The following is a 25,591-nucleotide window of genomic DNA, read 5'->3' as shown; positions in this document are numbered from 1 at the left end:
AGGATTGATTGCCTTCCCTCTGTTCAGCTAGAGGACAGCAACCAGAAGCTGAAAAGGGCAGGCAGGCTGGCCAGCCAGGGCCGCCGTCTATTGAAAGGTGGGACAGCATATGGGGCTGCCATTCAAGGGATTCTCTGCCTGCAGAGACTGTGTGAGGCAGACCGTGGGCAGCAGGCCTTGGAGCAAAGTTAATCTGTTCCCAGGGGCCCAGATGATTTCCAAGTCCAAGCTGCCCTGGTAGTGGTCTTGGAATGCTGGCCTAACAGCAGAGGGTGATTTGGACTTGAAGAAAGCAGGAGAGAGTGATTCTGGCTGAAATCTGGGGTCCACTGATCCTGCCCCTGACTTCCGGACTCACTGTTGATCTCCTTAGTGGCATATGCTGTGGCGTTTCCCTTGTAGGGAGGGGTGAGGTGGACAGATGGGGAAATGGAGTTTCAGTGAACCCAGTAAGAGCTCTGAAAAGACAAACAAAACCTGATCAGCCTTGGATCATTTTTCTGAGATGATGTAAGGGATTAACTGTAGGTTTTGTTTTCTCTGAAACGAGTGCCTGGATAACTCAATGAAATAGTCTGAGAGATCAATTTGCTGACCCTTCTGTAAGATACCTATAATTATGCCATTTACATAATTTGCACCGACTTCTGCTTGGTTCTGTCTGTGTGCTTGCCAGAGATACAGACTCTGTCTATTTCTTTATCAGAATTGAGTGCTTACTATTCTTACTGAGGTTGTTTCTTCTTTGTCTGTCAATATAGGATACAAAGGTCCAAGCATGAATATCATATATTTAAGTTGGATTTTCCTTTCATAAAATATGAGTTTATAGATCTGAATTTGTAATATGGATATAGGCTAGAGTACTTACTTTCACTATTGCATATTACTTTGAATTTCCCCCTCTAAACCTTCTGCTAGGCTAGGAGCTTCCAACCTTCTTTGAATAAGTGATGCTTTCAAATTTGAGACAGCTATGGTTAATATGCAGGTGCAGTGGTTCAAAAAGGTGGGCAGTAGTATACCTGAAGGATGTTTAGGTAAGTGGCTATCACAGAGGTAGGGGTACTACTGGAATATAGTGGATAAAACTGTATATTACATAGGTCCTTCTATGGCATCACAAATTCCCTGCACCTCTTCTCATGAAAACCCAGATCTCTGTTTACTATCACTCCTTTCTCAAACATCTCTTTCCCTTGGCACTCCCTCCTTAATGCAACCTGGGGGACTGACAGCATGTTTTGTAGTTGGGTCACCTTGCTTAATGAGACAAGATCCTGAACGTCTTGCAATGTGAGGGGCAGGACTACACGACAGAATTTCCCACTCAGAATGTGAATAGGGCCCCTAGGTTGAGAAACAGTGATCACTGGTCTAAGCCCGCATCTCATCTCTGCTTTTGAGTGGATTGGCATGTGCACAACTAGGCATCCTGAGTCTGATAAGCAGTAACAAAGAGTCCCAGGATGGTCTCATGCAATTACAGCATCACCTGGATCTGTGCCATTCATTTCCTTTCCTGCCTCCCCTGTGATTCTGCTGAGCTATATCTCTAGGTACCATCTTCTTTCCACAGCCTCATCCTGCCAGCTGAACCTAGCCTTCATCTTGTTATTCTCATTAACAACAAGTGACCTTTACTGAGTGTTTACTTGGTAGCAGAGAAGATGCTGGATGATTTCATACATTATTTCATTTTGTTCCCATAAAATTCCCAACAAGGGGACATTAGAATAGCCTTCCTATTAGAATAACCTTCAAAGAAATGAAGAGGTTGAGTTAGAAGGAACAGAGATATTGTGAAGCTGAATCTCTGTCCAATTGCAGTGCTATTTCCTGGGACCCACTGTGCTGTACCAACTGCCCCCAGCCTTGTCCCTTGGCTGATGGACTCTACATGCCCTTCCTGCTAGGAAACACCTCCCCTTTGTGTCCTCATCCCAACTTCCTGGACTGGCTAACTCTCACTAAGTCTCCAATCTTGCTTCCTTGGAGAACACATTTTTGGGTTAGGAGCCTCATCTCTGTGCCCTTATCATTAGCAATAATGACAATGTTTGTGTCTATGCCATTACTAGAAATTAATGGATTTTGACTCATGGAGTACTGTGTCCTCAGTGCCTAGCTCTGGGTCTGCACAGTTCAGGTGCTACGCAGATGTCTGTGAGGTATGGAGATGGCCAGTGACCTATCCCCTCTGGTTCTTGCCATTCCAAGAGTGTCTCCTGGGGGACTTGCCCAGCCCTCCAGCCACAACTAGCTTTCTTAATTGGGACCCTCTTCCAGGTTTAGCTCTAAGTGGGAACTTGAACAGAGCCTGGGTGGGGTGACCAGCACAGGTGTAGGACAGAGACCTGGGTTTACATGAGAAACCACGCAGGGAATTTGTGGTCCCATAGCAGGAACAATGGCATGAGGAAGACCAACTATACTGCTGTTGACTTCTGGGCCATATTAGAATGACAGATGACTTCCTGATCCATTAATTTATTTAACCTAAGTGCAAATGAACTAGAACCTATCCTGAGCCTAATGGGGTTTTCACCAACTCCAAAAACCTCCAGTCTGCTTGACAAAGGAAAAAAGTTCTGGATTTTAAGTGGAGGGGAAAAAAGAAAAATCTTCTTGAATAATGTTTTTGTCATTTAACATTAAAGAAAACTTACTCATGACTTCAAATTCCATAACTCAGGCACATTTTTATGGGATTGTGCAGCTCCTTCACACGATTACTACACTGTGATGGTCCCTACAAAATCCCAGGGACCTTAGACATGGGTGTGTCTAGGTCTGTTTATTTGCTTATTAAAATTTCCCTCTAATCCTTGCCAAAATACTAAGAAGTAGATATCATTTTCCATATTCCACACATCATGAAATGAAGATTATGTTACTTGCCCAAGGTCAAGTGCTTCCTAAATGGCTGAGATGGAATTTAAACTCACGTCTGTCTAAATCTCAAGCCCAGAATGAAGTTGGCTGTCTCCTGCAAATGCATCACCTCCCTGAGATGGAACAGCTTGACCTTCATGCTGTCCTTTCTCTTCCTCATTCTTACATAGTTGTGCTCTTTCTCACCTGGATGAGCTAACTGACTGAATGAAAGCATGGGGAAAAGGAGACTCAGGTATGACAGGGTGGGAGTTGGACAGGAGGACAGTTGGCTTCTATTTGTCAAAACATGTGAGAAACACCCCTGCCACCTTGCAGGTGTAAATAATCTGTGATGCAAAGGGAAGTCTTTCTCTACCTTTAGAACTGCTTTGCATCAAGCAGAAATGATTGGAAATGCTCTGGGTCAAAGAATTTACCTACTTCTGTTTACTCTTATCCAGAAAAATATTCCAGTGGACTCAACTGAAAAACCTGTACTCATAAATAGATCCTCCCAAACATAATCAAAATGATAATTTCTTCCTCTGGGCTAGACTGGTTGCCCGGCTGCAATTATCATCTATCTGCCAATCTACTGTGCTATTTCATTTTGTCAATCCATACTAATTTTCAGGCTGTGCAAAGGGTTGGGTGTATTTTATTTTTTTTCTGGCAGCTCAAATCCTCCCAGTCTCCAGAGGCAAGCATGACTGCTGTAAGTTAAATCGAATTTGCAATTCCCATGGTAGCTTTTATCACTGTTGTGCAAACACCGCCAGCTTATACACCTGTCTACAGAGCAGCATTTGATACCCATGTACCACCTGGCTCCACGAGGTCAGAGCTGAGGAGCTTGCTTTTTTCCAGTCAGGCAATTTGGATGTGGCTGTGTCATGTCATGCAACAGCTCTTTTCCTCGGAGGTGTTCCCTCCATATGTGACTCCACCAACAGCAGTGGGTCATCACAAAATAAGGAAATGAACAGGTGAGCAATTGTAAGTGTTCCAGAAGGTCAAATTTTTTAGGTGGATCTAAGTGTGTTCATTTGTAAGGGAATCACTTCCTGTTCTGAATCCCCTCTGCAAACAGGACAATGTCACTTGGGAGATGGTATAGAAAATTACATGGCAGGCTGCAGAGACCTAGTTAGAGCTTGTTTGTCATCAAGAGGACTTTTGACGATAGGCAGGTGAGGACTCTATTTCCATTGTGCAGAGAGAGCTGATGAGAGGGAGATTTCGGCATCATCGTCGGTATCTGTCAGCACTGATGTAATCAGCTTTTGATCATTTCCAGGCTGTTTTTCTGCTCAGTGAATGATTTAGGGTCTTTTATTCTGTGATTGCCAACACTTCTTTCACAGGGAGGGCAGTGGGAGGGGAAATGAGTTAAAACTCAAACATGACCATCCTTCAACTCATCAGCAACTTCACTGAACTTCCTATGGGGTGGGGAGTATAACCCCAGCAGCTGAGATGCCTTGGGATGATCTTGGCAGGAAGGTATATTTAACTTAATGGTATCACCCTGATGCTTAGAGTTAATTCAGATGCAATTTCTTAAAAAATAATATGAGGTTGGAGCTCTTACATCTGTTCTCTAACCTTAAGATCTAATAGCAACATCCACATCTCCATGATTAAAGATCTTACCTAGCATTTGGCACAGTTCCTTGAAACAGTCTCTTCCTGTTTCTCTTGGTCTGCGTTCTTCCTGCTTCCCTCCTCGCTCTCTGATGTGTCCTCAGCCTCCTTTGCTAATTCCTCATTTTTCCACCCAGCGCCATGTTGGAGAAGCTACCTTAGGATCTATAGTAAGCTCCTTCCCTGTTGCACTCTTCCCCAGCATTATCCCCATCTATTCCCATGTGCTCATCACTCTTAGATCCCTTAGTTCCAGAGCTGAATGTCTCTCTGTCTGATGGGTTTCATCATTTAGACATCCAGCAGGCATCTTAGATGTAATTACTTGAAAATCAAACTGTATATCATTCCCTGCTCCACCCATATCCCTAAATCTCACAGTTGCTCATCATTCATAAGAATTTCTACTTATAGCATAATTGCTTTCACCTTCTTTGAAGAGAAATCTGTAAAGCTCAGTTACAATGAAGAGTACATATACCCTTTAGTATAGCTTCAGTACAGTTTGAGTGCCCCTCAAAGGTCCATTGTGTTTGGAAGCTTGGTCACCATGGTATATTTAACTTAATGGTATCACCCTGATGCTTAGAGTTAATTCAGATGCAATTTCTTAAAAAATAATATGAGGTTGGAGCACTATTGGGAAGTGGTGGAACCTCTTAGAGGCAAAGTCTAAAGGGAGACCCTTTGGTTATTGGGGCATGAGGTAGTTCTGTGCAATCCTTTGGTTCTCATGTGACCTTTTGTAATTTTCAAGAGAGGATTGTTGTAAAAGGAGCATGTTTGTCACACCCAGTTCTCTCTTCTTCCTGGGTTGGTATGTGTCCGTGCTTTGACAAGAGCTTCTGCCAATGCTGTTCATCATTTACCATCTGCCATGAGGTGACACAGCCAAGGTTGGCCCCTGCAACAGAACCAATACTATGCCATTTCAAGTTGGAACCTTCATAACTGTGAGCTAAATAAACCTCTTTTCTTCATAATTATCCTGTGTCAGGGATTTCATTATAGTGATGAAAAGTTGATTAATGTACCCTTCAACCAGAAAGTCTTTAATTTATTGAAATCAAAGCACCTTGCTTTATAAGGGTATATAAGGATGTTCATTGTTTGCAGTGATGGGAAAATGGGAACAACCTGAATGTCCATTGGGGAGATGGATGACAATGAATTATGGTCATTGTACAACTGTTTAATGTGAAATGTGTGTTCTATGATATATTTTTTGAAGTGAACAAGCAGCTTGAAAACTGATATTATCCATTTATTTTAAAGGAAAAATAGCAAGTAACTCTACATATGTAAATGAGCTGGGGTACTTGAATGGACATGGGGAAGAAGAATAGTCCACAGATGTAATATTGTTGCTTGTTGAGGTAGGGGTGGAGAGGTGTCAACATGTGTTACCTTTAGTAACTTTGAAAAACAATGTAACTGCTCATCCTCCCATATTTCTTGCTATTCACTCAAGGAAGAATGATAACATCATCTGAGGCTTATTCTTCCCTCTTCCTTTTTCCAATGATTCATTGCATTTGTGTCTGTATGCTCCACTAGCCTTTACTGTGTTTTGTTTATCTGGTCTCCTGTGTGGTACCTTGCTAGTATCTTTCAACACATAGTTATTGACATGAAATGAAGATTGGAATGTGTGATGGCTCTATATTTCTATTATATGGACACCTCTTGGCTTTTATTTCTAATCCAAAGAGATATCAAACCTGCAAATCATACCTCACTGTCCTCCACTCCACTTTGGAAAATGTGGCCTTGGAATATATGGTATTCCATCATGTACTGTGCCATCCCAGGCTTAGTTATTTAGTCTTCTCCTATGCACAGTTCCACTCATCTGTGCATCCTGCATTCAGTATCATTTAGAGTCCTTTGGGTAGGAGGTAGGTAAATAGGGGGTAAATAGCCCTTCCAGGCTATTGTGTGAATTGTGTGAATATTGCACCAAAATAAGCAAAGAAAGGCACCTGTGTCAAATCCAGTGATGAAGAAGTTGGCCCAGTATCTGGGATATCTCCTGGATGTCAAACATTTAAAAATATGAAGCAACACTGAGATTTCTAAAGCCAAATCTTACAATAGTAAGATTATTTCTAGGTGAGAGATTTGGTTAGGGACTCATTCTAGAGAACCTTTTGCTCCACCCAAGGGAACCATTCACCACACCCTCAGCCTTCTTCACACTCCACACCCATATCCGCACACACACACACACACACACTACATTGAACTTTACGTGAACTCCAACTTGCTGAGTCATGATTTCTCTGGCATGGCTCCAGAGACTTTCCAGGACTGGTGGTTAATGCTGAGTCCCCTCAAAGAGGAGTGGCAGATGTTCAGTCAGACTTGATGGATGAATTGCTCCACCAATCTTTCAACCAGTTCTTCATGCACTGTCCCACACTGCATTCCAGAGCCTTGACCAAATCCTGAACAAAGATCTGCCACTGGCCATCCTCACGGTTTGTTGGATTGCATAGCACATTGAATAACAGGCATGATGTCATCTTCATGCAAAGAAACAGCAAAACAGGATCTCTTAAAGCATATTAGTTAAGTCATCAAGGTGATATTTATATCTCTAAAACATCTCAGGCTGAATTCAGCAGAATAACTAACAGCAGGTATCAGGTGCAAACCTCAGTGTTTCTAGAAGTTGCCCTACACTATTATCACCATTTTACTAATAGGGGAAGTGAGACACTGAGTGCTTATACAGACAATTTGACTTTCCATTAAAGACTATCAAGTCTATAGATAGTGAGAACCGAGTAGTTAAAGATCATTGACATTAAATGAATTGTGGGTCCTAAGGAATACTCCCCTCTGTGATGGTGTCTGTACACAGTTATGCCAATAGATTCTAGGCTTCACCTAGTCGACAGTTTCATGTAGTTTTTATGCCTCTTGAACTATGCTCTGTGTGTGTGTGTGTGTGTGTGTGTGTGTGTTGTGGTTCTTCAGAGTAGATGTCAAGCTAGTAACTATTAAAGGCTGCATTTTCCTATATTGGTAATGAATTCTGAATGAGGCCTCCTCCTCCAGTCAGATGGGCTGTTTGTTCTGTTGTAGTTGTACCATTGGAAAGATACTTTTAGGCATCTTGGCTCTTTATGGAGACTTCCTTTCCTACCACCCTCCTCCCCAAATAAGGTATAAATGTGACCCCAGGCAGCAAAGTATCTTTTGAGTGAGCCTAATCTCCTAGCATCAGAAGCTAGTGGGAGCTTTGCCCAGGGAGAGGAATTAGAAATCAGCCCATAAAAATAAATGAATCTGTTTCCATAGTGACAGGAATCTTTCTCTCCATACTTTTTATCCTCTGTTCCCCTACAGATCCCTTAGGCAAAATAACAATAAACTCGAAGAAAACATTTTATTATCTTAATGGATTCTTAATTTAAAGGCAGAAGCCTTTAAATTATCTTCCCAAGGATACCATTGGCCATGACTTTTGAAATTGAATACCTGCACAGAATTGCGGAAGGAATATCATTTCAGAGTATCCACCCAGTGGGAGGAATAGAGTGGGGAAGACCTCATGGGTCACACATGCATTTTATATGCAGCCTTTCCTGATGGGTGACGCACCTGTCATGTTTAATATTTCATTGGTGAAGGAAATGTGCATCTGTCTGTGTTCATCTGCCGAGTGAAATTTTACACTGATGAAGCCTGCGTGTGGTGAACACGACAGGGCGCCCTCATTACTTCCCTAAATCGTATTCTGCAGCAACCAGGAGGAATCCTGACAGCAAAATCTACACCACTGCTCTTTACCCATCAGCCAGCTCCAGGGGTTCTTTACCTCTGTTTCTGCAGCTGCAACTGCGCCTGCCTCTGCCTGGCAGTTACAGAGGCCCAGAAGCTGTAGTTTCAGAGCCAGGCTGCAGAGACAAATGACCCAGAAGAGCAAATCCTGAGCAAAAATGTCCTTGGGTGAAAGTTAGGAGACCCACCAGCAAGGCAGAGCTGGCGAAAATGTTCTGCGTATCCATGGCACACTCATAAGAGTGCTGGTGTTCCACGTGTGGAATGGTGCCCATGATGTGAATGGAAATTATTTCAGGATTGCTACAAAACTAAACATGAAGGGATTAAGTGAATATTCTTGACTTTCGAGAAGCCATCTCAATGGGAAAAATGTCTTGTTCTTTCCTTATGAGGGTGACCATATGTCCTAAGTTTCTTGGATGGATTGAGGTTTCTGCCTAATATCTCAAGATAACTATTAATGACACTATTTTCCACTCTCAAAAGTGTCTCCAAGGTTGGAACAATTAATGATCAGGACCTCTTACTCATAGTCTGCATGGTAAATCTAGTTCCACCATTGAGATTTTCTCTATTTCTTTCCATTATTATGCATGTAGTTTCTAGACAGGTTTGTGTGACTTCTCATGATGTAGCAGCTGCCAGTGTCGACTTTCCAACATAAAGATAAGTGGAGCCATGAAGACGCATTTCTCACAAGGCAAAGTGAAGTGTGAAGGAGCTGCTTCCCCTTCACATGGTCACCCTTATGTTGTGTGATAAAAAAAAATCAATTTTTCACCTTAAATGTGAGGTTCTTAATGATCAAGGGAGAATATTTCTTATCTTTCTATTGTTAGGAAGTATTTATAGGTAGTAAGTAAAAATGAGTAGCTGAAATCATAAACAAATGACTATAGCAACAGTAAGGGTAGAGTTTATTTGGGCCTAATACCAAATAAAATTTGGAGGAGTGAGGCAGGGTACTAATACCTGGCAGTGGGGTTAATAAGGCAAATCTTAAAAAAAAAAAAAAAAAAAAAAAAGGAAGAAGATAGAAGATGGGAAGTAGCCCACCTCCCAGAATGATCACAACTAACTTTTTGAGGTACAACTGTCTCATGTTTCTCACTCATGTTCACGTATCTGTAAATGTGTCTGCATATTCACATGGTTTTTGGAACATATCATAATCAGTGCTTTTGGAGGGCCCTAGAACCCTTCGCAAGCTTTCTCCTAAAATGCAGTCTGTCATGACTAATTCAGGTGGCAAAGAGAGCTTTGGATCATGTGGAGAATTTATGTGAGCACCCCAAGTGGTGGAGGAGAAACCTGAAGATATAATGGGGATTGATTGTATTTTTATTTTTATTTGAGTTCAAGAATATTTTTTCCAAGGATATTCTGCGTTTGCTAGAAGTTTTCCATCACTAGGATCAAGTGAGTGCAGTCAGGAACACTGGGTGGGGATCAGAAGATTGAAACATATATTCTGAATTCGTCACGTAATTGTTATTAACTGCGCTAGTTCTTTAATCATTCTGAATCTCAGCTTTATTCCCATAAAGGTATTTATTCTTACCATGTAACCATCATTGTGAGGATTAAATGAAAGAAACATTTTGACAATATCTGCAACATGGTCAGTAATCAATAGATCGTGGTTGATCTAAAGAGAAGTAAATATATTCTTTATAGTGAAAATATATTTATATGTATGAAATTCCACAGAGATGGAATAGAATTGATGGGGAAAACATAGGATTCAGAATATAAAGATGGATTTAAAATTGGACTTAATCTTTAATGACTATGATTATAAGGCAATGCATTTAATCCATTATTAATTTGGGAGGGGCATAATTTCCTCACCAACCATCTGAAATCATTTATATAAAGTGTTAAATTTATCAGATTTTGCATGCTGCTGCTGCTACTGATGATGATGATAGCAATCACTTCCTTATTGGTAAATTGGAAGAAGAAAAAGGAGAAAAGGAATTATTGATTCTGATATACTATTCTAAAGATAGATGAGATAGTGACATTTTATTAATATTTCTGAACTCCTATACCTTCTAACTGGGGGTATTTCAGTTGTTTTCAACCATTACCTGAGAGAGTTAAGGAAAAAACAGGTAAACAATGCCAGAGATCCAGTTGAATGAGAACCACTAATGGGTTGGGCTGTTGATCATATTTTTAAAAGGTCCCTAGGCCATTGTTACAGATGACCAGGGTTGAGAACTATTTTTTGTGTTCCATATCTCTTGAAGGAAACTTTTTATAATAATTATTTTTCATAATTCAAAGAACAGGAAACCTCCTGGTACCTAGTGCCCCAGAGAGATGGGAAAACTGGAAATGGATTCCCTGGAGCTAGGCGAGCCGATGATCTATGGGTAGCTCCCTCTCCACAGCACAGAGTTCACAGAGAGTGGTGTGGTCAGCTCAGCAGGAAGGTCCCTAAGAAGTTCAGATACGTGGGATCCTTGCCATTCCAGTCATTCATCCTTTGTCTGGATGTCACGGCAATCTCCTCCCTGTCTCCCTGTCTCTGATTTTTAATCTTCTGTGGGCTGTTTCCACATGAACCAGCAGAAGCCTATATTCATTTTCATTCCAGCATAACAAATTACCACGGATACAGTGGCATAAAACACAAGCATTTACTAGCTCACATTTCTGTAGGGATGCAGTAGCTGGACTTAGGGTCTCTCCCAGCTGAAGTATGGTTAACTGTTTTCACCAGGAATTGGGATCTGCTTCCAGGCTCATCCAAGTTGCTGGCCAACTTTGGTACCTTGCTGCTGCAGAAATGAGTTTTCCATTTCCTTGCTGGCTGCCTGCCAGGGACCCTTCTCAGTTCCTGTAGGCCACCTCCCATTCCTTGTCACAGGGCCTCTTCCAGCAACAGAGGGTTCTTATATCCAATTATCTCATTCTGGGAGACTCTGTACCAGGAAGAGTTCAGTTCCTTTTATGGGCTCACCTGGTTTGGTCAGGCTCCGTGAGAATAATCTTCCTTACTTAAAACTAACTGACTTGAGATTTTAATTACATCTGCAAAAATCCCTTCATAGAAGTAATAACTTAGTATTTTATTTAATAACTGAGAAAAGATGTGTATACATAATGGACTGGAAATCTAGGGAATTATCTAAGAATTCTGACTACTATAAAGTCCAAATATATGCTTAAAACTTTTCAGTGGGAACACATTTCATCCACTCCATAATCTGGTCTGTCTCTCCAGACTCACCTCTAGTTACTCCATGCCCTGCATCTTACTCAGCTACATTGTATCTACAACACTTTGTCCATACTTGTGTGGCTTTGTATACGATTTTGTTTCTTACTTCTGGCTTTGGCTAATAGTCTTCCCTGTGCTTAGAATACCTTTACTCTTCTGTATTTACATGAAAACGCTTCATGACCTCTCACAGAGGACCCATCTTCTCTAGGAATCTTTCCCTGGGTTCATTCATTCATGCAAGAAATATTTATTGAGCACCTACTGTGCATCAGTTACTGCTATTCTGAGCACTGGAGATATCGTAGTGACTCTGCTCATCTTCCAGTGGGGCAGACAGGCAAAACACAAAGATAACTATAAAGTGTGACAGACAGCCATAGTGCTATGAAAAAAAAATAAAGAGAGATAGTGAGTGATGGGCGAGTTGTCATTTTATATACCATCAGCCCATTATGCTTCTGTACTGGGTGACAGATAAGTAGAGTGAAGTGAGGGGGTAAACAATACAGAAAGATGAGGAAAGAGCCTCAGTGTCTTTGTCCTTGCTGTTTCTTTCTTCTCCATTATTTGCTGAATGGATGAACGAACAACAACAAAAAAAAAAGAGTTCCAGGCAAAAAGATCAGCAAGCACAAAGACTCAGAGGTGGGAAGTCCTTCAGTGCTCAGTTAGTATTTGCCTGAACTGATGTGAGCAATTAGACATTTCAGGGGCAAATTCTAGTCATTTAGAAAGGTCGAGAAAGAAGAAGAGAAGGTCAAGGTCCAGTTTATGTGCAGGGACATTGGCAAGTGAAACAGGTTATAAATGCAAACTAAAACTGGGTCCATGACAGAGTACTAAGTCCCATGGGTCCCCAGGTCCAAGCAGAGAAACTGAGGCTGGAGCCATAGCCATAGGGATAGACTGGATACATTGAGGGTCTGATTCTTAGAGACAGTGGGTCTCTGAGCCATTCCTGACTGTCCTCAATCCTCCTTTGCACATTAAGAATCTGCATTGCTATTTATCTCATTTCATTGAATCTAATTATTTAAAGGCCTGTCTCCTGTTCTCCTGGAGATGGAAATTAGTAAAGGTGTTTTTTTGATCCTGGGTATCCATCCACACAGTTGTCATCAGTCCTTTGTGGCCTGGTCAAGGAGCCAAATGGGTAGAGTGAAGCTTGAAAGAAAACAGAATCAATAGGGTCTGGTAAAGAAGAGGTGCCTGCTCAAAGTAAAATGGGAAAATAGTGTTTGCTGTAGAGATAAATATTGATTTAGTAGTCTAATTAGAACCCAAACTAGAAGCATTCTTGTGGTCAACTCTAGTGAATGATGAAGTGCACTTGTTCATCTTTCTTTCCTTCTTTTTCTGGGTCTGCCTCTGGGTGTCAGCTTTGTTTTTCTTTCTTCACTGTGAGTTTTTTTTTCTGCTTACTCATAGTTTCTACAACCTCTTAATTTCAGGCTGCACGTGCCCCTGGCTTGCCATGCATCCAATTCTGCTTCATGGTAATTTTTGCAGCTTTAATTCATACCACCAACTGGGATAGTTTGTTTGTATGATTTCATTCAAATTTAGGAGGGAGAGAACTTAGTTGTCCCAGGTCATCTCTTTTAAATACCCAAAAGCCGAAAGATTAGCTTGGCTCAGGTGCCCACCATTAGCTTAACCTGAAGCCTAAGTGAGGGTGGGAGGAGGGAAGAAGGAAAAGAGATTATGCAGTTTGAAATGCAGTTGCCTAGATACCAGGGGCTAAAGGCTGGGAAAGTTCCTTCAAAGATGGTGTGGGTGAGCAGACTCCAGCTGACAGCTCTAATTTGGGGAATGAGGTAAGCCCTTGAGTGGGGACTGAGAGTTAACTGGGGAGTTAAAATATCAGCCAACATGAAAACCAAGAGTCAAGGGTAGCTTGTGAGGGAAAAATTAAGCCAGTATCAGAAGCTCAGCAAAGACCAGCAAAGAGAAGGCAATGAACAAAAAAGGAAGGAGTCTAAGAACGTTTCTTTTTTTTCTCTTTCCACATTTTAATGGTGCATCATAGTTGTACCTAATGATGGGATTTGCTATTGCATATTCGTTCATGCACACAATATAACAATATAATTTGGCTCAGCATTTCCCCCCTCCCTCCTTGCCTCTCATCCCTTGGTCCCTTTTCTTTATTGATCTCCCTTTGATTTTCATGAGCTCTCTGCTCCACACACACCCCCTTTTTCTTTTTCCTCTCTAACTTCCATATAAGAGAGAAAACATGACCCTCTCGACCTTCTGATTTTGGTAATATAGTAGTCTCTAGTTCCATCCATTTTCCTGCAAATGACATAATTTCATTTTTCTTTATGGCTGAATAAAACTCCATTGTATATATATATATCACATTTCCTTTATTCATTTATCCATTGAGGGACACCTAGGCTGGTTCCATAGTTTGGCTATTGTGAATTGGGCTGCTGTAAACATGGGTATGCATGTATCACTATAGTATGATGACTTTAACTCTTTAGGATAAATACCAAGGAGTGAGAGAGATGGGTCATATGATAGTTCCATTCCTAGTCTTTTGAGGAACTTTCGTACTGATTTCCACAATGGTTGTACCAATTTATAATCCCACCAACAGTGTAAAAGTGTTCCTTTTACTCCACATCCTCTCCAACATTTATTATTTTTATCCTGATGACTGCCATTCAAACAGGTATGAGATGAAATTTTATAGTTTTGATTTGCATTTCCCTAATTGCTAATGATGTTGAACATTTTTTCATATATTTACTGGCCATTCATATTTCTTCTTTTGTGAAGTGTCTGTATAATTCATTTGCCCATTTATTATTTGGGTTATTTCATGTTTTGTTTTTGTTTTTTGAGTTTATATATTCTAGATATTAATCCCCTGTCAGAAGAGTAGCTGTCAAAGATGTTCTCCCATTCTGTAGAGTCTCTCTTTACATTCCTAATTGTTTCCTTTGCTGTGTGCAAACTTTTTAATTTGATGTCATCCCATGTATTAACTCTTGGCATTATTTCCGGAGTTTTAGAGATCTTATTGAGAAAGTTGTTACCTGTGCCTTATGCTGTAGTATTGACCCCACATTTTTTTCTAGGAGTTGCATAGTTTCACAGTCTAACTTCTAGGGCATTGATCCATTTCAAGTTGATTTTTGTGCAGGGTGAGAGAGAGGGTCTAGTTTCACTCTTCTACGTATGGATAACCAGTTGTCTCAGCACCATTTGTTAAAAAGGTTGTCTTTTCTTAATGTACGATCTTGGCACCTTTGTCAAGGATCAGATGACTGTAGATGTGTGATGTTATGGTTTAGATTAGGTGTCTCACAAAAGCTTCTGTGTAAGACAACGCAAGAAGGTTCAGAGGTAAAATGATTGGGTTATGAGAGCCTTAACTCAATCAGTGAATTAATCCCCTGATAGGGATTAGCTAAGTGGTAACTGAAGGTTCGTAGGGTATGACTTAAGGAGGTGGGTTGATGGGAGTGTGCCTTTGGGGTATATATTTTATCCCTGGCAAGTGGAGTGTTTCTCTTTCTCCTTCCTGGATTCCATGTTTCCAGATGCTTTCCTCTGCCACATACTTCTGCTGTGATATTCTGCCTCATCTCATGCCCAAAGGTATTGAGCCAGCTCTGAAACCATGAGCCCCCAAATAAACTTTTCCTCCTTAAAATTATCAGATCTTTTGGTCACAGCAGTGAAAAATCTGACTAAAACAGAAATTGGTATGGGAGTGGGGCCATTGCTGTGACTAACCTGACCATGTGGTTCAGAAGCTTTGGAGCTTTTTGGAATTTGTGGGAGGAATCTGGGAAAGTTTAGCAATGCAAGCTGGAAACGTTTTATATTGTTGTAAGCAGAACTTAATGGGAAATTCTGGTGGGAGCTCAGAAGATCAGAATGCCAATATGATGGTGGAGAGTAAAGAGTGGGTGCATGAAGTTTCAGAGGAGAAGAACTGTATAGGAAAGCGGACTAGAGGCCATTCATGTTATGTGCTGGCCTAATTTATTCTAGCAGAATCCATCTCTCTGTTCAGAGATGTACACGAGGATCTGAACTCCAAGAATCCTTTAAGCAGGATAATCAAAGCCTCACTGTCTTCTTAAAACAATGGACTGTGACATTTTCTCTTAGTATGTGAAGGGATGTGAAGCTGATCCATTGTATCAGCTCAGTCACTGATTCCAATGCTCCATCAGAGCAGGAAGAGTGGTACATAGTATCAGCAGGCCCAGGTTTCATAAATTCACCCTGCTTCTCATGGGAAATGTTGACAGAAGCAATTGTATGAGCAGGTTGTACAAGGAAACAATTAGACATCTCCTAATTTCCTATTCCTCTCAAATTTTAAAAAATGTGATTTCTAGATAGACTAGTTGATAAATTGGTTCATGCTAATGAAGGAATACTGAGCACCATAAAATAACATCATTTTTCATTATTGTTAATGGATGTTTATTTTTAAAAAAAATTTAGAAAGTACAAAATGCATACAGAATGCAACTCAGCAGCAAGGACCTCAAAATATATTCACTGTCACCTGTTTCTGCAGTGCAGAATGATAAGAATGGTAGGTGCTAGAGATAAATGGTGAGTAAAATACACCCATAGAGTGCTACTCAGAGATAATCTGTGAAACATTTAAATGTTAAACTGAAATCCTTTTGGTCATTTTATTTGCGTACACACCCACAGCCACACCCACACATATTTAACTTTAGGAGACTGAAGCAGACAGGCACAGTCACAGCTTACAGCTGCTTTGGGTGTAACCTATTTGCAGATCAGAGTCATTCTCAGAGTCTATACCAGACTCTTTAAATCAAGACACATGCATTGGACAAATATTTTAGATAGAGATAGATTTAAAAAAGCAAGTAAACGTTGAAATCTGCAACATGATTTTCATTAACTCAACACAATTAATATATTTCAAGGGTATGGGTGCCACTTTTAGAAAGTAACCATCAATGTGAATCTTCTTAGTGTATTTCAAGACTTCATAATATACTGAACTCTTAGTTAATGGTAAGACTGCCATTAACTCCATTCTAAATTTCTGCCAAAATAGGTTTCCTAGAGGCCAGAGTTCAAAGTCAACCAAAGAGCAGGGGAGACTCCTGGATAAAGCTGGTAAAACAACTCTTCCTCCCTCTATGAATTCTATTGCAGACATTCTGTTACACACTCTTTTATTTGGTGGTTGGCACTAGAAATTATTAATTCTAATCACGCCAGGTCAAGTAGAGTCAAGATGCAATGATAAATTGAGGTGGGTCAACTTTTGTCTATTACTTCATGCCACAGTAATATTGAAGGATATGTCATAAAGTTAAAAGAAAAAACTAAGGGAAGTGTTAGCAGCTAAGGGAAATGTTAATGGTGCCATGTTTTATTTGTGTTTTTAACTTTCTCTAAGCATTTAAATCAAGAAAATTCATTGAAGTCATACACTGGAGAATAAGGAATTAGATAGACAGTGACTCAGAGGAACTAGATGCCAGGTTGAAGACACCCATGGAGGGCAAAGTCACCTAACTACCAACCTCCAAATCAGCAGTGGTGGCTCATCCTCTGAGTTTCATAGTGGGATTTTTAAAACATTTCAGACTCTAAATTAATTGTTCTCCATCAAATGCTTAGTCTGCTTCAGTTATTTCTTTACTGAAGGACATTTTCATGTTTCAGAAGTCATCTTTTTTACAATTATAATGAAATCCTGAGACACTGAAAAATAATTAACTGCCCATTCAGATATGGAAGATTGGAGTGTTCCTTGAACACCATCATGAGGTGTGCACATTCTTGGTGTTGCACGAGTGGGCTGTGCACCTGCTGAGTGTCTGCCCTTCTCCAGAACAGCATGCCTTTCTCCAACAATGCTTGGGAAGGTTCTTCCCTGTCTGTGACTGTGACTGAAGGTGAAGCACATTAAGGTGCTCAACTCACCTGTGTAATTTGTCCAGGACTCAGCTGCCCACATGCTGAGGGCTGAAGTGGCTCCTTTGGGAGCAGCAACTGGGATGCATGTGGCTGCTAAATAGAAAGTATCAAGTTGCAAAAATAGTACCAACACATATCATTAGTTTTGATTTTAAAGGGAGGGCGCAGTTATCACTTTACTTCCAAGCTGATTAATTATACAACTTGCATCTGGCAATCACTTGTAAATCCTAAGCAGCAGGCAGCAAATGATGCTGTAACTTGTCTGCTCAATAGTAATTTTTAGAAAGGGGTGTTCAAAATAGAATTGGTTTATGAAACAATGTAATTAAATAAGCTGCTGCAAGAAAATACTTCAGCTCTTCTTACTGCTCTATTTTACTCTTCTCCATTTAACTAAAAGATGTTCTTTCTAAAGGGTTGACTGTTAACTACAGATTTCTAAGCCAGACTCCCATGTTGCCTTTTGGTGTAACATGACACCATAGGCACAGCTATATGATATGCAGAAATGGCCTTTGCATATGCCAAGTCAAGTTAGCTTTTAAATGTTTCTTTTTATGTTACCTATGTTTTAGAATAATAGAAACTTAAAAAGAGAATCAAGGGAAATGTCATCCAAGCAAGGAATTCTCTTTATTTCAAGAAAGCATCCCTGAACCATTTATTAGGGGGCCTGGACCAGTAACACTTTATGCCAATCAAATATTGAAAAACAACCATCAACATAACATCAGCCACAAGGTCAAATACCTTTCCACACTAGCCAACCAATCAAAACACATCAGCCTTAAAGTGTAAGAAGAGTCTTACAGGCTAAATCAGGATAGAATTTTGATATGCTGATTCAAATTTAGCATTTATCTTTAAGAATGAAATAAAACAAATTACAAGCACGAAGAAAATTTATATTCCCTTTCTACACACCCTCTGAAAAAGTGGCATCTTTCAAGGAGAAGGAGGAAGAAGGAGAAAAAGAACAGGAGGAGAAGGAGGAGGAGGGGAAGGAGGAGGAGGAGGAGGAGGAGGCAAAGGAGGAGGAGGCGAAGGAGGAGGAGAGGAAGGTGACACTATTATGAAGAAACACATGCTCTTTATGACCTAGCAGCATTCTGACCTGTAATGATTTAGTGATGTAAAGTATTTTATGAATATGAGTTGCCATCATTACCTAAGACTGTTTTTAGCTCCATTGGAATGCAACTTCAGTAGCTACCAGTAAATGAAGAGTATTCACAAACAATTTGTCATGTACTCCACTCCCTGGAATGTTCCCTCTTTTTAATGACACATCAACCATCCTGCCTAGGATGTTCTACACAGATATTGGAAAAACGAAAGAACTCTGGAACATGTTTACTTCTGCTTAATATCATTTAGGAGTTAATAAAATCTGTTTCAAATACCATTTGTGAATTCATCAACTCCTCCCTTGACTTTAAAAACAGTCAATATTGATGTGGCATATTGATGAACAGCACAGTCTTTGGAGCCAGATAATCTTGGGTTCAGTGTCTACTTTGCTATTAATTATCGTCAGTCCCATTAAATGTAAGTTTCTTAATCTAAATAAATTTGAATCATATCTACTTTATAGGGGTTTTGCCTAATATAGTACCTGGCATCAAATTGGCAAGGAAAAATATTTAACTAATATTATTTCTGGCTATTGATCTGTCTAGATATGTATGTGTATATGTAAACACAAACTCAATACCAGCTTAGTAAATAGTCAATGCAAGGCATTCATATAATGCCTCAGGGCCTTTCTCTTTGCTGTTTCAACCTGGAACATTCCTCCCCAGGTTTTGCATGTTTTGTGAAGTTCTTATGTGCAACTCTAGCTAATAAAAGCAGTATAAGAAATGTATTAAAAGACATTGCCAGAGGAAATATAAATTTGGTGAAGCACATGTTAGTACTTTCTATTTGGAAAATATTGGCATTGTCTTCTAAAACTGAGTATCAGCAGGGATTCTGATACAGCAGTTCTTTCCCCAGTTGTATATTCCAAGGAAAAATGGACATATGTGTACCTAAAGGCATAGTTAAAAATGTGCATGACAGCATTATTTGTGATAGTGCCAAACTTAAAACAATACAAATGTCCTTAAGCAGGGAAATGAATAAACTGTGATAGATTCACAGCATGGAATAGTACACATCAATGAAAGACATTTCTAGAAAGATCAGTGAAGGACTATATTGTACACTACACTGTCTTGTTCATAAGTTACACTCATATCTTCATCTCATGGAGTATTATTTTGAGAATGAAAGATAATGTCAAAAATGCATCTATCACTGTGTCCTATGAGATGACCATTCAGAAAAAACTATGAGGTGAGTGGCTGCCAAGTAAAAGAAATGGTTAGCAGTGCCTTTCCTTCCTTTGTGAGGAATCACCAAGAAAAAAGTCCCAAACCCAGATATTTTTGATGCTCAATTCTGTGCTGTTCAATCTGAATATAGTTTGGATAATGGCTCACATTTTCTAAGAAAGAAAATGAAACAACTGGTTTAACAATTGAATAAAAAATGAGCACACAATGCAGGGGCCTGACCCCTCTGGCAGATGCTTCCCTGGTCACTGTCACACAGAAGTCACCTCCGCTTGCTCTGATGTTCAGTCTGGGGCTGTCAGGGGAGCTCATCTGATCTGGAGTTGGTTGCCACTTTCACAGAACACAACTCCTGTTCCTGACCATTGCAAACAGATCACAATTAGATACCTACAACTGTGTATATTAGCTGGGGTGGAGTCTGCAACATAGATTATATTTTGGGGAACTGTTTTTTTTTTTTTTTTCTCTCATTAAACTCATGATTAAAGTGAGGAGGACTGCATTGCCTCGAATCACTGTGGTGTAGAACATGTAATCAGGGAAGGCAAAGACCCAGTGATGGACAAGATGCAAAATGGGAAACACCAGTGTATCCACTTTCATATGCAGTTATTGGTTGTCCCTCTCTGTTGTATTTCCTACCACAAAACCCACTTTTTAAAAGATTTTCCCCCTTATTGTGAATTAGAAGCAATGGGCCATCTCTCCTTTGGTAATTTATATATCAAGCCTTATGGTAATTATTAGTCACAGAATGAATATCTTTCCCTGGAAAATAAGGTAGAGGTACAGACAATCAATGGCTGGGGCATTTTCCTTAAAATTACACGCCCCCCCACTGCCCTGTGGGAGAATTATGCCTAAGTGTTATGGCACCAACTGGGCCCACTTAATTTCTAGTAACACAAGACATTTCTAGAAAGAGCAGTGAAGGACTATATTGTTTGGTATTAATACTATCTATACTTCTTAGACATCATTATTCAAAGTACATGTATGAAGCCTCGAATTGGTATGAACATACTTTATATTACAACCAGAGATATGAAATATTGTGCTGTATATGTGTAATAGGAATTGTATTGTATTCTGCTATCATTTATTTTTTAAAAAATCAATAAAAATTTTTTTTAAAAAGAAATATTAGAGTAACTCTGAACAATCTTTTAGCTTCAAGGCAAGGAGATGGCTTAAGGTATCTACCACATTACTATATTCAGAGTCTTATAGGAATTAGTAAAAAATGAATCCAAGAGACAACATAAGGATATAAGAGTAGCAGCCCAAACACATTTGCTTGGGAAACACAGAAAGCTCTCAAAGTTTCAGAACTATTAGATTTATTTCCTTTTCTATAAAAGTTGTATTGAGAATAAAGGATGTATGGGTGTTTTAATTTTTTCTTATTTTAGAATTGCATAAAATTCATACTAATATTAATTTGTTTAATCTTTTTTAACAGAAATTCTATTGACCTAGAAATCCAAAGCTCAGTTGGAGCCTATAATTGAAGTGTTTTCAGGTGCTTGGACCAGATGAAGTTCAAAAGTTTTCAGATAGCTTGATGTTTGTGGTTTGAAGATCCAGTTTGACTATTTCTGTCACTTGTATTATACCTGAGCATCTGATTTGGGAAAAGTGCTGCAATGTATAAATAGAGAACATTTTATTAGAATCCTCTTACATTATAATCAAGATAAATTTACAGAAGAGTATAAATCCAGGAGCAAACATCACGATAGTTTATATAGACAAACCAGTCTTTTAAACAATAGTAGAATTTGCTCAGTTATTTTGTAACTGCTTACCAACAGGATTGGTGATTGTGTTGCCTGTGCTTTGGTACCTGGTAATGATTCCCTTTCAATAGGGCTGGCTTCATTAATTGGCAGATTTCTTGCACAATGTGAATACAGGACCCTCTGTTCAAAAATCAGGGTTAAAAAAAAAGCAGGGTAAAATAAATAATAAATAAATAGCTTTCCTTTCTTCTTTAGTCTTTATCTCAAGTCATGGTATTTTTTAAATTTGTTATTTGTTGTCATTTAAAGGGAAGAAAAATTAAATTTTAAATATTAACATATATTTTATCATTTGTCTTTATATTGCACAATGTCATATTTAGACATGAATATAAGAGTATTTAATGCATATGTAGAACCACTGAAATCATACAGTTTGTATTTAGTAGTTGCACCTGAATGTTTATTCCTTTCCTACCAGAAGGACACGCTGTACAACTAACTCACCTGTTTTTATTCCACTTCTAGATATACATACACATTCCACAGGGGTTTTCTACTGTCACCTTATTGATAAATAAGGAAGGGCTAAAAGGAAGGAACTGTGGACTGTCCTATCTTTTCCTTGCCTTCTAGGTCATTGTTTTCAGCATGAGTGTTTGGTTAATCCAGGAAAGGAACATGAATAGAAACTGATATGCTCAGGTTCTTTGGTTGATTGTGTTTCTTACACCGTTGCCTTCATGTTGCATTGGAAGCAAGTTCTGGTTCAAATGGAAAGCATGGTCTCTCAGGGCTGTCAGTGTCTGTTTAGTCAGGTGTAGCCATAACATTCTCACCTGTACTTGCTTTCAGTCTCTCTGAGCTCCTGTGCATCCTGGTTCCCCTGGAATTCTGTGCTCATGGAACATGGCAAACATGAGTTGCAAATGATATGGAGAGAGGGCAATAGTCACATGTATCAGGCTCACCTCCTCTATTCTATGCATCTTCCCTTGTCCCATAGGGCTTCCATCTGTAAAACAGAGTTTAAAGATTAAATTATTTAGAATTTAAAAATGGCAACAAGGCAGGAGCATGCCAAACCTGGGGCCCTTCTGAGTGCCTAGTCCTGTGCGACTGCACAGGTCATGCACCCAGACAGCTGGCCCTGAAAGAGCTAACAGTGAAGGTAAATTGTTGCCAAAATGTCATCCAGAAGCGTGCTACTATAATTTATTTATACATCGATTATTCATTCATACCACCTGTTCACATGTTGTTAATTTGTCATGGAACAAAAGTAGCACACCTTACTCTAAAAGATAAGATGAAGCTCAGCTTTCCCAATCAATATGCAGCTTTTTATGTCATTGAATGACAACTTTCCCATCTTCCACCATATTCTAGAGGTACTTCCATTCCATTTTTTCTTTTATTTGGGACCATAGAGACACAATACTAACAACCTGGACCTGGATACATGTAGGAGATAGGGCATTTGTGAAGTACAAGCCCAGAACCATGTCCTGTGAAAGAACATTTTATTTCAATATGAGCTGTGATGAGGGCAAAAGATTAATTCTCCTGACTCTGACCTCTTTTGTCCAGCCCCAAATGCTACCACCTTGTTATACCTCCCAAGACCCTGCCTGATCTCCTGGTCTCCCGCTTCACATTCTTCTCCATCATGATCCCAAAGTGATTCTTGTAGAACACATAACCAATCCAGATGATCCTTTCTTGCTCTTCACATCTTCATGATTCTCAAGGTCCTCCATGGTTTGGCCCTGCCCACATTACCAGTCTCCTGTGCACAGTATGACCTTTCAGACAATTTGCAGTTACTCAAATAAGTTTATGTCCCTCTGTATGTGCATATTTACCCACTGCCTGGAAAACTCTGTCCTATTTCCTTTGCCTGCCCCTCTCTTACTTGTCTTTTAAGAATTATCACAGGAATTCATCCCTTTGTTTATTTAACTATTCATTTATTTACTCAAGAAATATTTGCTGAATGCCTGGGCTATGTCATGTGCATATCAGATGTATGGGGAATGAAGACAATATGTGCTGTCTGAGTAAAAGTCACACAAACACATGCAAAAAGGTGCACAGATCAACTGCAACTCTCACAGAGGTTCCAGAAGAGAAATACTTTGTGGAATGGGGATGAAGAAGGAGGTGAATAGAACCCAATAGAAATGACAGTTGAGCCACACATAGAAGGGAAAATCAGATCCACTTAGAGAGGGAAGTGAGGAGTAGGTGCCCAGAGGTGGCTGAGCTTTTTCTGGGAGAGAGAACTGTTCTTTTCAAAAGTTCTGTAGCAGGAGAGAATCTTGACTTTTCAGATACTGAAAGGAAAGAGAAAAATGGTGCCATATTGGTCAGGAGGGGGCATCTAAGAGCAATGTGAACCTCTGAAGTGTTTTGTTTTATTTTGTTTTGTTTCATTTGGTTTGATACCAGGGATTGAACCCAGGGGCGCTTAGCCACTGAGCCACATCCTCAGCCCTTTTTAATATTATATTTAGAGACCCTGTCTCTAAATATAATATTAAAAAGGCCCTTCTAGCTCGGGCCTTTTCCTACCCCTCCTGACCAATATGGCAATGAGTGGCTTAGGGCCTCGCTAAATTGCTGAGGCTGGCTTTGAACTCACTATCATCCTGCCTCAGCCTCCTTAACCCCTACACCCGGTGAAGTGTTTGTTTTAAGAGGGAAGAAAATAAAGTTGGAGCATCACAGGTGTGGAATGGCAAAGAGATCTGTGGGAGCAAGAGTGAAGAAGCTTCCCAACGTCCAAAGAAGAGATGTGTCTGAGTGAGTGTAGACAGAAGTGGGGGCTGCCACTTGTGTGAAGATGTCTCCATTCCCCTCACCCTCACTCCTCTCTACAAGTCTGGGTGAGAGCTTCTTTCCAATGTTCCTGTGGTCTCCTGTGCTTATTTCATTTAATCTACCCAATGACCTGGTTCCATGGGTATTATCATCCCCACTTTGTACACAAGGAAGTTTAAGGTTTGGAAAAATATCACAGCTTTCTGAAGGTCCTGCACATAGTAGATGGTAGAACCAGGGTGGATGAAGAAGGGCTAAAAAGGTACCAGGAAGAAGTGAGTTGCAAATAAGCATAATGTATACATAGGAGACTAGGAGACGATAGAAAATCTTGGATGTAGCAAAAAGATCCAGTACAGATAGGAAGGCAGGTTAAGGCTAAATGTAGTTCAGCATTTACATTAAAGTGATATATTTAAACTAAAAGATCTAAAGTGATGAGTATTCTTTGTGCCTTTTGTCACTAAGGCATACCTTACTCCAAGCAATTTATCCTTTTTGAACCTCATTGGATTCCTCCCATGTCTTCCCCTTCTTGGTCTGTGGTCCTTGTCTCCACTCCCTGGCCTCCTAGAAACTTGTCAGCAATAATTCTTACACCTTCCTCCTTTAAACTCTTGTATACATTCTGATAATTTTAACTCCATACTATTTCTTAAGTCTGTGGCCCCTTCTGTAGCCTTTCTGCTACTTCACCAATTTAGGTATTCAAGCATTTCTTGTCTTCCCTGCTTTGTGGCAACTGCAGCCTAAACAGTTACTCAGTTTGCACTCTTCTGTCTCTTGCATCCCTCTGTCTGTTCATCAAATGATCCATTCAAACCTTGTTCTAAAAGAAAGGCGCCTTTCCTGCCTGTCTCTGCTGTTCCACTTACCACCATCCAGTCTCATTCTGCAAGATCTAAAGATACTTTGTGTACAACCAGAGATATGAAAAATTTGTGCTCTATATGCATAATATGAATTGTAATGCATTTTGCTGTCATAAATAAATAAATAAATAAAACCAAACTATTTGTGGTGTGCACAAAAACTAAATTTTTTTTTAATTCCATGCTTATTTTTGTGCCCATGATAGTTCCTCTTTTTTGAGCACCATAAATCTCTTTGCATATCCCTGACCTTCCCTCCCCATTCCACCCATCTTTGTCCGCCTGGCTTTGATGCTGTTCCCTTAAATTCAGCATGCA

This window comes from Marmota flaviventris, chromosome 7, assembly GCF_047511675.1.
Source record: "Marmota flaviventris isolate mMarFla1 chromosome 7, mMarFla1.hap1, whole genome shotgun sequence".
NCBI classification, from domain to species: Eukaryota; Metazoa; Chordata; class Mammalia; order Rodentia; family Sciuridae; genus Marmota; species Marmota flaviventris.
Note: the sequence above shows the minus strand (reverse complement) of the source record.